Here is a 14,199-nt window from a genome sequence, read left to right on the forward strand (position 1 = left end):
CTAGTGCGAGGGACTTGATGAAGACCCCAGGACGACAGGAGCACGGCCAGCATGTCCTCCCCAGCACCGGGCTGGGGACCTTGGCCAGAGAGGCCTGCAGCTGAAAAAGAAAGAAATACAACTCTATTTATCTGTGGACAGCCTGATACTTTACTTGTGAAATCACAAAGGAAGTTCCCAGAATTAGCACATGCACTTAGTAAGTTCTCAGCATATCACATTAACATACCCATATAATGTGTGTTCATATCTACACTCAATAAACAGAGTCTGAAACTTTAAGATGCCATTTCTAATACCAAAAATACAGTCAAGTCCTTCTAGACAAAGGTGAAGGACAATTCCAGGGAAACCTGTGGTCTTTTTAATACACGGTGCTGGATGAATTGGACAATTATATGGGAAAAATAAGAACCAGATCTCACACATAATTTTTGAAAACCTAATTGTAAAACATGAAATGATAAACGTTCTAAAAGAAAACACGTGAAAAAAAATTGCATGACCTGAGTTTGGAGCTGAGTTTTGAATATAGCAACAAAACCATGATCCTTCAAAGAAAAAGAAATTGGCAAATTGGGTTTTATTAAGATAAAAACTTCTACTTGGAGAAAGACACAGTTAAGAGAATAAAAAGACAAGCTGAAAACCACATATCTAATAAAAGGCTTGCATCCAATACATAAAAGAAACTATAAAACTCAATAACCCAAGAGAAACGTGGGTGAAGATGTAAACAGACGCTTTTCAAAAAGGTATGAACAGCAAACAAGCACCTTCTGCACCCCAAGGACACTGGACAGGTCGGCCAGCACAGACTGCAGCCAGACGCCCGCACACTCCTCAGGGTGTCCAGGGGCCGCGGGCCTGCAGCAGCGGGGACCCACGGGGGTGGGAGCAACAGGTTGCATCTTCATTGTTTAGAACAACTCCATTCTCGAGTGTTTATCCAAGTGAGTTGAAGACATGTGGTCAAGAAAGTCCTCCACAATGTTTACAAGAGCTTTGCGCTAATTTCCCCAGATCAGGAATAATCCGGAAACTCTTTAAACACTGAGTGAACAAACATTGGTACGTCTGCGAAAGCAGCGCTGCCCGAGATGGAAAGGCGAGGGCAGACCAGTGGCAGATGTGGACCGACCTCAAATGTGCTTGGCCGAGCTACCAAGAGCAGGCTCAAGAGGCAACACCTTGCTCAACCCCACTGTAGGACATTCTGGAAATGCAAACTGCGGGTGACTGCAGGCTCGAGAGGATGAGACTGCTGGGGTGTGAGGGCACTGCCCCAGGGCAAGACGCCACTGGGCACCTGACTGTTGATCAAAACCCAGGAGGCCCAAAGGAGTGACTATTACTACACACACGTCCAGGGTGAGAAATGGTGATTATCAGAGTCACATGACACAGACCTCCCTCCTGGCCTGAAAACCGGCTTTGGAAAACATGCTCTTCCAAATGCTGAGCCAGAGGCAGGAAGAAAAGTACACCACGCTCCAGTCCAGTGGGTCCGTTTCTTTATCGTGGACTAAGATGAGGCAGTTCTGAAACCACTGCCCCCCACAGGTAAACACACACCTACACACACCCAAACACACGCCAACACAGACCTACACACACACCTACGCAATCCCCCCCCCCAACACACACACATACACAGTCCTACACAAATGCCTACACACACACCCCCAAACTCATCTGCACACACTTACACACCTTCACACACACCCACACAAATGTAAATGCACTGTGGTGTTGAGAGCTTGTGGATGAGCCAGATTTCTTGCATCACATAAGGAAGATGAACAGAGTGGACCTGCTCAGGGGCTGAGCTGGGGACATCAGCACCACCCATGCCCATCTCAATACCATGAAGACACCTTAATATGCAGAGAGACACCAAAATAAATAGACATGTAAATTATGTGTTAAACTTATTAAAAATGAAATACACGCACTTGTTTCCCCAGGGTTAAGATGCCCCCTCCTATTTCCCAGCTCTGTCCACTGAGAGGACCTAGAGCAGCAGCCCAGCACCCACCCTACACCCACAGCACAGAAGATGGCCTCTGAGGCCATCCTCCAATATAAGTCTCAGTCTTCAGGCTCCCTGGACTGGGAAAGAGAAAAGGCAGGTGGGTTTGGAGCATCGTTTGCCACCCGAGGCAGAGGGCTCCTGACAGAAGCTCAGGGCGTGCCAGCCAATCTGAAGGGACTCCAGCCGCCCGCACCGCACCCGCTGGAGCAAGAGAAGGAACCAGGAGGGCTGCAGTCCAAAGAAGGCACGGCGGAAACCATGGGCTGAAGGGACAAGCGAGGAGAGGTCTCTGCACCAGAATTCCAGTAACGGGTGAGGGAGGAAGAAAGGCCCTCGGAGGCCAGGAATCTGGGGGACGTGGCCTCCAAGGGCAGAACCTCAGGGAGTCGGGGTCTTTACATGGCCCTCAAGGAGCTCTCTCGGGTGCTGGTTAACTGCTGGGGTGGTTGTCACACAGGGCCACAAATTCTTCAGCACCTCTCGCTCCAGGGGGTGAGGCGGTCTCTCCCTGAGGACGGCCAGGCATGAGGAGCACAGGAGCGTTCCAGAGGAGAAACCCGGCACCACCCTCATGCAGGGAGCAGGGTGAGAGCCTCAGCTGTGGGTCTGGTTGACGCCCCTGTCCAAGGGGCAGATGCAGACTCCCCAGGGAACCAAACACACAAGACACACCCAAACGCGGTCAGGACTGACCACCGCAGAAGTTTGAAGGTCATGAAAGATGAAGAAAGCCAAGGAACAACTCAGGCTGGGGGTGGCCGGGGAGGACAATGACATACAATGGCTTTTCCTAGATCCCACCCCAGAACAGGAAAGGAAGCAGGACCTGTGGAGAAGGGAAGCCGGGTCAAGTCTGGCAGGTGACCCATAGCGCGGAGCAGGCTTGACGGTGCCCGCCTAGGGAAGGTGGCTCCCAGGCGCGGTGGCAGGAGCGCGTGGGAGCTCCTCATACTATCTTTGCAACCTTCCTAAGGATCTAAAATTATTTCAAAATGAAGAGTTTAAAGACAAAACCTAGACTCAGAACCCTGAAGTGTGATGGGTAGTGCCCCTTCACTGCCAGGGCCGTCCACCCAGCAGGCTGGGGAGCGTAGGGCGGAGCTCCAGGGAGCCTCGGACCCCTTGACGTGCTGGGAGGAGGTCTGGGGAAGAACAAGCCATGGCCTTTTCTTGAGCGCTGAGCATCCTCGACCAGGAGCTGGGCCCGAGCACTGCCTTATCTAATCCAGTCTGGGGCCTCCCTCTGTTGGGTTGGGGGCCTACAGCTGCCTGGGACTGGGGACTGTGCAGTCTTGATTGAGTGCAGGGCCTGCGCATCTGCCTCCCACACACAGCTTCTGCGGAGCCAAGCATGCGTTTCCATGGTGACCTGGTAATTTCCACCTTAGAAGATGTCCAAGAAGGCCAGCCTTCTCCAGTCCTCAGCACCCCAGGGTCCTTCCAGCCTGGGATTACTCTATTTGGAAAACCTGACTGTGTGTTCATGTGTGGGCAGGGGCTTCTGCTTTCCTCTGTCCCCCACTGTACCTCACGGGGGCTCTTTCTTCTAAACACAGATTCCACATCCCTCCTTACCTGCTCATGCAAAGGAGCCCCCAGATCCAGGTGGTCTCCCGTGAGCTTTGCCATGGACTCAGTCTATCCTAAGAACCTGGAGCAAGACCCAGAGGAAGAAATGGGATGGGGCAGTGTCTTTCCACTTCCATCCTGGCATGGCTCTGAAATGACAAACAAAGCCCGTGGGACTGTGGTGAGAGGGAAGGTGAGTGCTGGAGTGCTGCAGGGACTCATCTCTTGGGATCTGTGCTCTTGGAGAGGTGGATCCTGCCAACAGTTTCAAGTGCATTGTTTAGCTCCTTTTTGCTAGAGGCAAAACACGCAACAAGAGCCTCTGATAGCACTATTGTTGAAACAATGGTGATAAATTCCAAGTAGACACAATTACCCTGTGGCCTGAAAAGGGACCTGCACACAATTAATATTGAGATTTGGCAAGCACACAGTGGAGAAAACATGTAATTTATCAAGTAAGGAAATCTTAGGGACTACCATCACGTTGCCTGCACATACATCCTCTGTGGGGAAATGGCATCCCTGTTGAACAAACGCACGGGCGCAGGGGTTGGAAGACACTGCTGATGTCAATCAGCCCAGCTTTTCTCCTACCCCCCAGTTCCAGATGATGCTGAGAAGCTCCCAAGGAGCCGCATGGAGCGTGCACAGGAGGAAGCTGACCGAGAGAGGCACAGACTGGGGAGCGGCTGCAGGACACTTACACCCGGACAGGCAGGTCCAGCTCTCCAGAACATCTGGTCCAGACCATTCTCACCAGGAGAGAGGCTGGGTGCATCCCAGCGAGCTGAGCAAGTCCAAGAACACAAAGGGAACAGCAGGAAGACTTGGAGACCATGCTCGGCAGAGAGAGACTGGGCACCAGACCTCCCACCCCACCCCTCAGCTCCACTCAGCCTGGCTTTGAACCTGAACAAGTTTTAGCCTGTCCAAGCCATGGCCCTTCCCATCCGTGTAACATAGCTGCCTCCCAGGGGTGAAGACAGAGTGAGATCAGCAGAGCCGGGCACGTAGTAGGTGCTCAAGACAAACCAGCTATGGTTCTGGGCAGTAGCGTTTGGAGCCTAGATGTTGAGATTCCCCAGGATCACCAGCCCCTTCTCTGATGGGGTAGGAATAAAGTCAACACTTGGCCTTCGATCCCAGCAGGATGTGTTCAAGGGGGATTCATTCTCCAAAACCAAATTAAGAAGGCATGGTCCAGGGCTGGGGCTGTAGCTCAGTGGTAGAGTGCTTGCTGAGCACGTGTGAGGCACTGGGTTTGATCCTCAGCACCACATAAAATAAATAAATAAAACGACTGTGTCCATCTACAACCACAGAAGAGCAATTCCCCCGACCTGGACCCTGGAAGGAGAGTCCTGATGGAATCCAAGGGAAAGCTGTCAACATGGGCTTGGACTTGCAACCACCGAGGAGAACATTTACCCTCCTGAGCCTGCCATCCCATTGGAAGGACAGGCTGGGCCGCTCGCCCTGCCTGGCTGTCATCAGCATGTGAGCCACGCAGAGATGGCTGCGGCCACCTTGTCCCTGGCTCACGGCTCACTTCTTGGGTACTGTACTCTCTCCTCTCCCAGCAACAGAAGTTACTCCATAAGGCAGCCTCCTCCTACCCCACCCCCATTAGAGGCAGCTGCTTTAACTTCTGATTGACTCTCTTTTGAGCAAATCCTCCAGAATCAAGTTGCTTGAAGGGTAATTGTTCCTGACAAATGTCTTGTTTTTCATCTGTGCAGCTGTGGTAATTCAATCGTGGTGACACCGTCTATTGGCTGCGTGTGTGGCCGACTCCTTCCTCCCTGTTGTGGCTGCGTGGCTCTCCGTAAGGGGGAGTCGTATTCTTTAGGGCAGAGAGTTTTTCTTGATCTTCTTCTCCTCCTTCTTCTTGCTTTTGCATTCCTAATGCAGAATATAAGAAATGTCTGTTTTAAAAATAATTTTAGTAATCAATACCTGACTCTGTACATCCTAAGAATTTGCTAGGTCCACTGACTGGCACGATCAAGGAGAACTGGTCACTCTCAGAAGTCCAGAGGTCACCTATTAAAATGGGATCCCTGAGCAGGTCAGTTCCATGGAATCGTCTTTAGGAACTAGACCTCACACTCACATACACGTTTAATTCATAGCCAAAAATTGGAAAACGGGGGTATCAGTTGTCACAGTGGCTCCTGAGGCTCCCCGCAGGGGCTTCTGGTTTGTAAAGCATCCTTGTAGGGAATGGGCACCTCTGGAGGGCAGGGCCGACCACCGGGAGCCAAGAGCCAGGGCCCTGATCCTAGCAGGACCCAGAGGCTGTCATCAGAAGTGGGGGCCAGGGAGGCCCAGGTGGAACGCACTGCTGATCCTCCTGAGCACCCTCTGATTCAGGAGCACCATGTCGGTGGCGGCAATTGTGGAAGGTCCAAACCATGAGCCCCCCAGCCTGCCCTGCTTAACCCCATAAAAGCCATCCACCCAGCACAGAACTCTTACTACCCCCACCACAGGAGATGGGCCAGTGGTTCCAAAAGGAGCAGCCCCATTGACAAGAGGGCACCAAGCAGCCAGAGAGCCGGGGAGTGGGGGTCGTGGAAGCCTAAGAGAGGGCAGAGGCAGAGGAGAGGGGACAGGAGGTGAGCCCCCAGAGAAGGAGGAAGTGCCTGTGTTTCTGATCTCCCATTTCTGCCCAACACAAGGTCCAGCCCTGTGCTGCCCACGCAGTTCCCATCACTACTCCCCATGAGAGCTTTTGTGTGTCCTCTAAATTATAAGACCTCCCAAGTCCCACACGTGTGTCCAACCTGTTCACCACTGTTGTCCAGGACCCAGTTCTGGGACAGGCATGAAGTTGCTTCCAGAGGGTGAAGAGTGGGTGACGGCTAACAGAGGACCCGCCCAGCTCCATCAGGGGACCCCACAAGGAAATGCATGAGAATTACACTTGCAACTGCCCTTGGACACCCATAAGCGTGGTAGAAGGAAAAGATCTTCATTTATCAACATTAACAAAATGTGGTCAGTCAATCCAGGATCATGATGGTTAGGTTGTGAGCCATTCTTAACTGTGAGTGCCCTCCTAGGACTCACGTGGGACACTGATGTGTCCTGCTTGCCCCAGGGCTTGACCTCAACACTAGTCTCCAAAAGGAGGAAGCAGAGCCCCTCAGAGAGCACTTGATGCCACGTCCTGGAGAAAGGAAATTCAAGATGATTCGAGGGCAACTTGCTGCCAGAATTCCTTCTAAAGGTTTAAGAACACTGTCAAGAGAACAAGCGGTGGCCGACACCCATGGTGGCCCCGGAACCATCACCAGGAGAGCCGCCACGAAGGTGTCAGTGGAAAGCCACAGGTCCAAAGCGGTGCTCAAAGTGGGGAGAGTTGATAGGAAGTCTGCACGGCCATCTGTGAATGTCCCCGGGACTGGATACCCTGCCGGGTTCTCGGAGAAACCCCGTTCTACAAGGGAGGAACCGCCCACCCACCGTGGCCCAGTGACATCACCATTCCAGGACGGAGGGACCCATGCCCACCTGGGCCCAGTGACATCACAGATCCAGGATGAAGGGGCCCCCATAAGCCCCCTTGTCCCAGTGACAATATTTAACATCACTGTGTAGGAGCAGCTTGTCATGTGTGACTTGTGCTGGGGAAAACCCTAGAGGGCATCGCCATCCAAGGCCCTCTCTACAGTGTGTGTTCCGGAACCCAGGCAGGTCTTCAGATCCAACGCCCAGTCTCCAGGGACTCTCCTGGGTATGGACAAGCGGCCATGGGGTGGGGTCACACCAGTGCAGTGCAGAGGACCTTCTTATAGCAAGCCGGATGAGCCTCCTCCTGGCACTGATGTCCCAGGACAGGGAAGATGCCCCTCTGAACAAGGACAAGAAGGCCTGTCCTCACTGGGCCTGCCTGGACTGTGCCAGGACGAGGACCCTCACTGGCTCACCTGGGCAGAGATGGACTGTCTTGGGGAACGTGTCTGGGATCCCGATACCTGAGGTTTGAATGGTCCAGTTCTAATGCCTTGGTCCTGGTCTGCAGGATGCTGCCCTCTCCTCCACTCAGGGCTGCCAGCAGAGCAAGCTGCCTCCTGTGGAGTGAACCACCCTGCAGGGCCCATGCTTCCCACACTGCCCATCACAGCTGTGGTGAATCGTGGCATTGCACACTGCAGCGGCCGCGGCTGTCTCTGCCAAGCATGACTTGGGTGGCCATCTTCCCAAGCTCGGTGAGCCTCCAACTTAAGTCCAGGTGATGATAAATGCCCCCTGACACAGAGTCAAGGGGGCACCAAGTGTCCTGCATGGGCCATGTCCTCTCCTTGTCTGGTGCGTGGACACCCTGCTCAGAGCTCCTCAGAAGCCAAGCTTAACCAAGGTTGCTTTCCACGACTCCAGTGCATTCGAGGCCTGGGATATGCGTGTCAAATATCTTAAGTCATTTACAAAAGCATTGAGATTTCCCAACGCTGAACGAGCAGAGTGGGGCTGTGGATGGCAAAATTACCCGTTGCATTCAGCAATTCAGCAGTTGTCTATCACCATCCAGGACACACCGAGAGGGCTGGCGGGCTCCGCTACCAATGGACGCCTCCAAAAATACCACTTAGAACTTGGTGTTTATTTTCTGCAGAAAAGAATAACTGCAGTTTTTCCTGCCGGGAAATTTACTACACCTTCTTTCTGTTTAACCAATACTACTCATGGGCTCTCAAAAATTACATTTACTTCAAGATCAAGCAGGCATTTCCATTCAGCTGACAGAAAATCTGTTGCGCCTGGGTGGCCAACCAGCACAGCCCAGCCCTGCCCCTCCCTGCACCCCCTGCCCCTCCCCACCCTGCCCAGCACAGCCCAGCCCAGCCCCTCCCTGCCCCTCCCCACCCTGCCCAGCCCCTCCCTGCCCAGCACCCCCTACACAGGCCCCCCAGCCCCGCCAGCTTGCTGTGACCAGGCGGCCTGCAGAACTGCTCCCCCTCCAGTGCTCACGCCCAGCTCCAGCATCACAGTAAGAGCCACCCTGGGTCAAGCTCTGTTCTTTCCTGTCCTCCAGCTCTGCGCCTCTCTCCTTGAATGTCCCCAGACCTGTCTGTGTGCTTGTATCCCCTCTCTCTCCCTCTCTCTCTCCTTCTCCCTCCCTCTCTCTCTCTCTCTTTCTCTCTCCTTCTCTATGTCTCCCTCTCTTTCTCTCCTTCTCCTCTCTCTCTCCTTCTCTCTCCCTCTCCCTCTCTCTCCTTCTCTCTCCTTCTTTCTCTCCCTCTCCCTGTCTCTCTCTCCTTCTCTCTCCCTCTCTCTCCCTTCCTCTCTCTCTTCCTCTCCCTCTCTCCCTCTCTCTTCATCTCCCTCTCTCTCACTTTCCCTCTCCCTCTCTCCCTCTCTTTCCCTTTCACTCTCCCTCTCTCCCTCTCTCCCTCTCCCTCTTTCCCTCTCCCTCTTTCCCTCTCCCCCTCTCTCCCCCTCTCCCTCTCTCTCTCCCTCTCCCCCTCCCCACAGTTGTCTCCCTCTCCTGAGGACGGGCAGGTGTGCTCTGACCTCCTCCCAAACCTGCCCTCTGCTCCCGGGATACTGCTGTTCACCTAGGAACTTGGGCTTTTGAAATTCAACTTGGCAGAAGAGACTCCATGTGCTGTAAGTTCTGCTGTTGGCACCCTCTCAGTCAGCGGAGAATAGTCCCAGGATGAAAGCTCAGCAAGAGAACAACAAAGAAACCCGGCTCTGACCAGTGTGTCTCTGACAAAGATACCGCAGAGAAAACCACAAAGATCTCTCAGGAGTATTTTTGCCTTTTTTTATCTAAAAAGTCTCAACAATTTACTAGTAAAATGAATCGGTATTATTTAACAAGGATCATACATGGAATCCAAGGTGGCTTTAATTTCTGAAAATCCTAATCAATAAAAGAAAGCCCCAATCCACACAGCCACCTCAACAGGGGCAGAGAGCCACCTGACAGAAGTCCACGCCCTTCCGTGAAATCAACTTGCGAAAAAGCGGAGACTGTAAGGAAGTTGCTGAGCAAGGTAAAGGCACCCGTGACAACTCACGCCAACATCGTACTCACACTGGTGGACTGGCACTGTCCTCTGAGGATCCTTGACTTGGGGGCACGGCAAGGTCATCCGGCAAGACACACCTTGCAGGGTGAAGCAGGAAGATTGCAAGTTCAAGGCCAGCAACCTAGCCCAGTCAGAAAATAAAAAATAGTTCACATTAACAGGTTAGTTCAATCAGCTAAATTTCACTACAACTCATACCTCCGTCTCCAATGGAGCCTTCGATTAACTGATTAAGAGTGCATCCCGCCATGTTTGCAGCAGAGGCCTTCCGAACCCACTCTGGTTTGTTTTTGGTGTGTTGTTTGCATCCCTTGTCCATCTCAGGGTCATTCAACAAGGGCAGTAACACTCTTGACCACTGTCTCCAGGAGTCAGAGAAATGAAGAGGACATTGTGGGAAGAGACACCCCTCCTCCTGTGGCCAGGCGGCATCTCACTGTGGGAAGAGACGCCCCTCCTCCTGTGGCCAGGCCGCATCTCAGCTGGGTTCCAGGAGCGTGGTCTCCTAGGAGGTGGCTGCACCCAGAGGACATCAGGAGCCCTGGGAGTCCCCTAGTGTCCAGCTGGGGACCGAGGGCCCAGGCAGGTACGGGGGCGACCTCCGCCCTCTGGGTGGTGTTGGATAGTGTGGAAGTCTCCTGGGTCCTGAAAGGTTTCATTTTATTTTAATTCATATTTCCTAGGACTTTTCATGCATTCAAGGACCATCCAGAACTTCCCTTCTGAGATGTCCTTTCAGGCTGTGGTGCCCACCTCATTTGATTTTCTCCATTTATCAGGAAACACGATATAGAAATAGTGTGTGTGTGTGTTCAAGTGAGCTTTAGGTGGGTGGGTAGACGGCTGCCCCTCCCTGAGCCAGGTCCTCTGGTTTCTCCTTTTTCCAACACTTCTCACACCAGAGTCCCCAGGTTGAGGGGTGCCTTCCTGGACCCTGTGTTCAGTAGTCACAGGACACCATCCCCTCAAAGCCACGTAGCACCTTTACGAAAGCTGATACGCCCCGAGCTATGAACAAAGGTGACGTATTTCAAAGGATGACTCTTACATAGACTGGATTAGCTCACTTTAAGGTGAATAAAACAGAAATCAATAAGTTTTAAAAGATAACTAAAATTCCATGGATTTTTGTATTTTTGAAAACATGATACAACTCACCATGGATCGAAAATAAATCTTGATAGAAATTTAAAAAATATTTAGAACTACATAGTGACAAGGATCCTGAAGGTCAGACTGTGGCCTGCAGCCAAAGAAGTATTTAGGGGCCACTTCATAGCCTCAGAGAAGGAAAGCTCAAAGTAAGAGAGCTCTGCCCTACATCCTCAGTGGACCCACCATATTCACTAGAAGGAAGGAAAAATAATACATGTAGCGAGGCAGAAGTCAACAATATAAAATAAGAAATCAGCATGTTACACAAAAGATTAACAGAAAATATAAAAATACATAAGAAAGGTTTAAATATCATCAATTATCATGAGTAGAATTCCAGAATTGGTAAGAGAATTAATAAGACAGAAAAAAATATAGCTCCACAAAATGTATTTTATTTCAATATCCCAGCTGCAAGCAGAAGTGAGTTTTAATTTCAAAGGTACCAAAACCCCAACGAGGTAGGAAGAGATCCTTGAGAGTTGGCAGCCCCTCTTGTGTGTGGTGGGGTGGGGGACGGAAACCGTCACTGGCACATAGAGCACACCTAAGTAGACTCATCCGTGGGTGTGCAGAGTCGGTGGGTCACGTTTCTCCCGTGTGCCCTGCAGATTCTGTGCAGACCCACCGTCCAGTCAGCGCCCGGTGCTCCTGTCTACGCACGTGTGTAACTTAAGTCCTCTGTCCTAGCACTCAGGAGAGCCAGGTGCTGTGGAAGGGGCACCACGGAAGAGCCCTCAGGCCAGGGGCAGTACCCTGAGGGGCACGCGCAGCACGAAGAGCCAGCAGGGCAGGAGGGAGCCCCTGGACCAGGCCCGGGCAGCAGCAGAGAGCTGGCGAGGGAAGCAGGTACCACGCTGTCACGGAGCCAGTCAGCGCCCGTGGGTGGCCGCCAGGTGTGAGCATCTGTCTGTCCTCTCCGGGAGCTAGAAGTCGTCTTCCTTGAGTTTCGTCTAATTCCTTGAGACTGTGTCAGATGGGTGTCTGCTTGATCCTGCTGAGAGTCTGCGCATCCCACACCTGAGAACGCTCCTCATCGGTTCTGGAACTTCCAGCCACTGCAGCTGGCCCCGCCGCCCCGTCCGGCCCCTTTCCTGCCCTCCAGGACATCCGGGAGGTACACAGTGGACGTTTCCTGGCATGGATCTCTCATGCTTTGGTCTCTTGGGCTGCACTTGGGGTGATATTTCCAGACACCTCAAAAAGCTGATTCTCCTTGCAGCCGTGTCGCTCGGCCCTGTGCCCGTGCCCTCTGCGAGTCTGCGTCCCAGCCTTCTCTCATCTTGGTTGGTGCTTGTTCTCATGTTTGGCATTGGCTCTTCTTCTCAAGGGCTTGGCTATTTTTATATATTCTCTTACATTTTCTTTGTATTTTGAATCCTTTCACTGACTTCTGCAAACAGAACGAACCAGCCTGTTTTACACTTTGCATGTGATAACGTCAGTACTCAACAGGGCGCGTGGCGATTGCGAAGTTGGCTGCTTCTGCTGTTGGGCTCCAGGGTGCCCAGCTGCACTGCAGGTCTATGGTCTCTGAGTGAGCTCGTGTTGAGTTGGCCCTCTGTCTGAGGGCCCTCCCATCTGGGTGGGAAGGGGGAAGGCCCAGAGCGTCATCAGCAAAGCCCTCGAAGCTGAGTCATGCAGACCAGGGGGAAGGAGCTCACCATAAGGCCCAGGTCTTGGGTGACCGCCACCCTGGCAAGGCTGTCCCTCTTAAGTCTACTTGACACACTCCACCGGACCTCCCACCAAGGTGCAGCCCTCTGAGGCCCAACAGTTAGAGATACCTCTTGGGCAGGCCTGGAGCAGCCTGGGAGGCCACAGAAACAGAGCCAAGTGTCCTTGGTGGCCAAAGATTCCCACACAGGACCAGCTTCCCTGCCCGGCCCGCCTCTGCCTGCTCTGGGTTCCAGGCAGCACTTGGCGGCTGCCTCCGGGCAGCCTGCTTCCTGCAGCACACCATGCATTTTAAAGGGCTGTTTTAATCCCACCGTGGGCTGCTGGGCTGCAGGAGCTTGTCATACCCAGCCATCGTCCTACCAGGAGGCATTCTTTCTAATAGCTGCATAAAATTCCACATTATCCATGTCCCACTTTTAAACTATTGATGGATGGATGGTCTGTTTGTTTCTGGACTATTTATTTTGTTTTTCATACAAAAAGAGTCTTCAGCCTGCATATTTATGACTGTGTGCTCATTTCTGAAGGATCAGCTCAGGCACCAGGACAGCCACCTCCTCATTCCTACCAGGGTGCACAGCCCTGTGGGGTGTAGACACGGGAAAGATTCAGGAGCTCCCGCGAGAGTGGACAGTGTGTGCACCACCTTCTTTGCCCAACTTTGAGAAGTTTTAGACGTCTACACTGGCTGCCAGGGGATCGGCAGGATGCCTACACACACAGCCTGCCGGGCTCACTGGGGCAGGTGGGTCGAGGGGCCCTCAGCCCACTCCACCCTGAACACGTCACCCGTGTGTCCCAGAAACCGACCTCCCCGTGACGCAGCTCTGAGCTCACACGATGCCATGGTCCTTGTTAAGGAATCACAGTGACGGGGCTTTGTCTCCTGAAACACGCCCCACGTTCAGATGTCTTCAATTGTTCCACGAGAACTGTAACAGCTGTTTTAATTTTAATCCCGTAGCCGCAGGAGTCCCTGACTCCGCTGAGGTCTGGATGCCCTGGAGGCCATCGCTGCTGTTTGGCCTGCTGGGCCCCGGGCCCCGGTGAGTCCAGGCGGGTTATTTTGCAGTCTGTCCATCAGGTGTCTTCATTTGATGGCCCTGTGGTCCAGGATGATCACTTAGGATCAGAAGGTGACAGGGAGATGTCCCCTCTGTAGCGCACCCTATCTGGGGCCGCGGGCATCTCTCTGCCCTTGCTGATGACCTTAGGTCTGACCATGGGGTTCTGGTGGCCTCTGGCAGGTTTCTCTCACCTGACGTTCCCTTTGCCCTCATTGGTTGAGAGGTAGTGGGCAGCGCTGGGCCTCGGGACCACGCAGAGGTCCTCTTGGACCCCCCCTCTTCCCTCAGAGGTCTCAGTGGCCACGGCGGTGCCTGCCTGTGGGGTCTGCTGGTGCAGGCTGTGCCGTGGCCGTGCCCTTCCCTGCTCCAGGCCCCGCAGTCCGTGTTTTCCTGTAGAGAAGCCTCCTCGTTACCACTTGCTGTGGGCCTGCACGTGGCCTCATGACTTCCCCTTGGTGGAGTGACACAGTTTGTGCCGGTGGCCCTCAGCCCTGGCCAGCAGGGTCGCATCAAGCTGGCCGTGTGTCCTGCTGCCCTGAGTCTAACCACCTGTGACAGGAGCTTAGCTCTGGGCCCAGCATGTTCTGGTCTCTGCTATCCTGGCAGCCGTGGGGTCCCACACGGCCTGCTTCCTTCCTCTGTGAGTCCC

This window comes from Ictidomys tridecemlineatus, chromosome 5, assembly GCF_052094955.1.
Source record: "Ictidomys tridecemlineatus isolate mIctTri1 chromosome 5, mIctTri1.hap1, whole genome shotgun sequence".
NCBI classification, from domain to species: domain Eukaryota; kingdom Metazoa; phylum Chordata; class Mammalia; order Rodentia; family Sciuridae; genus Ictidomys; species Ictidomys tridecemlineatus.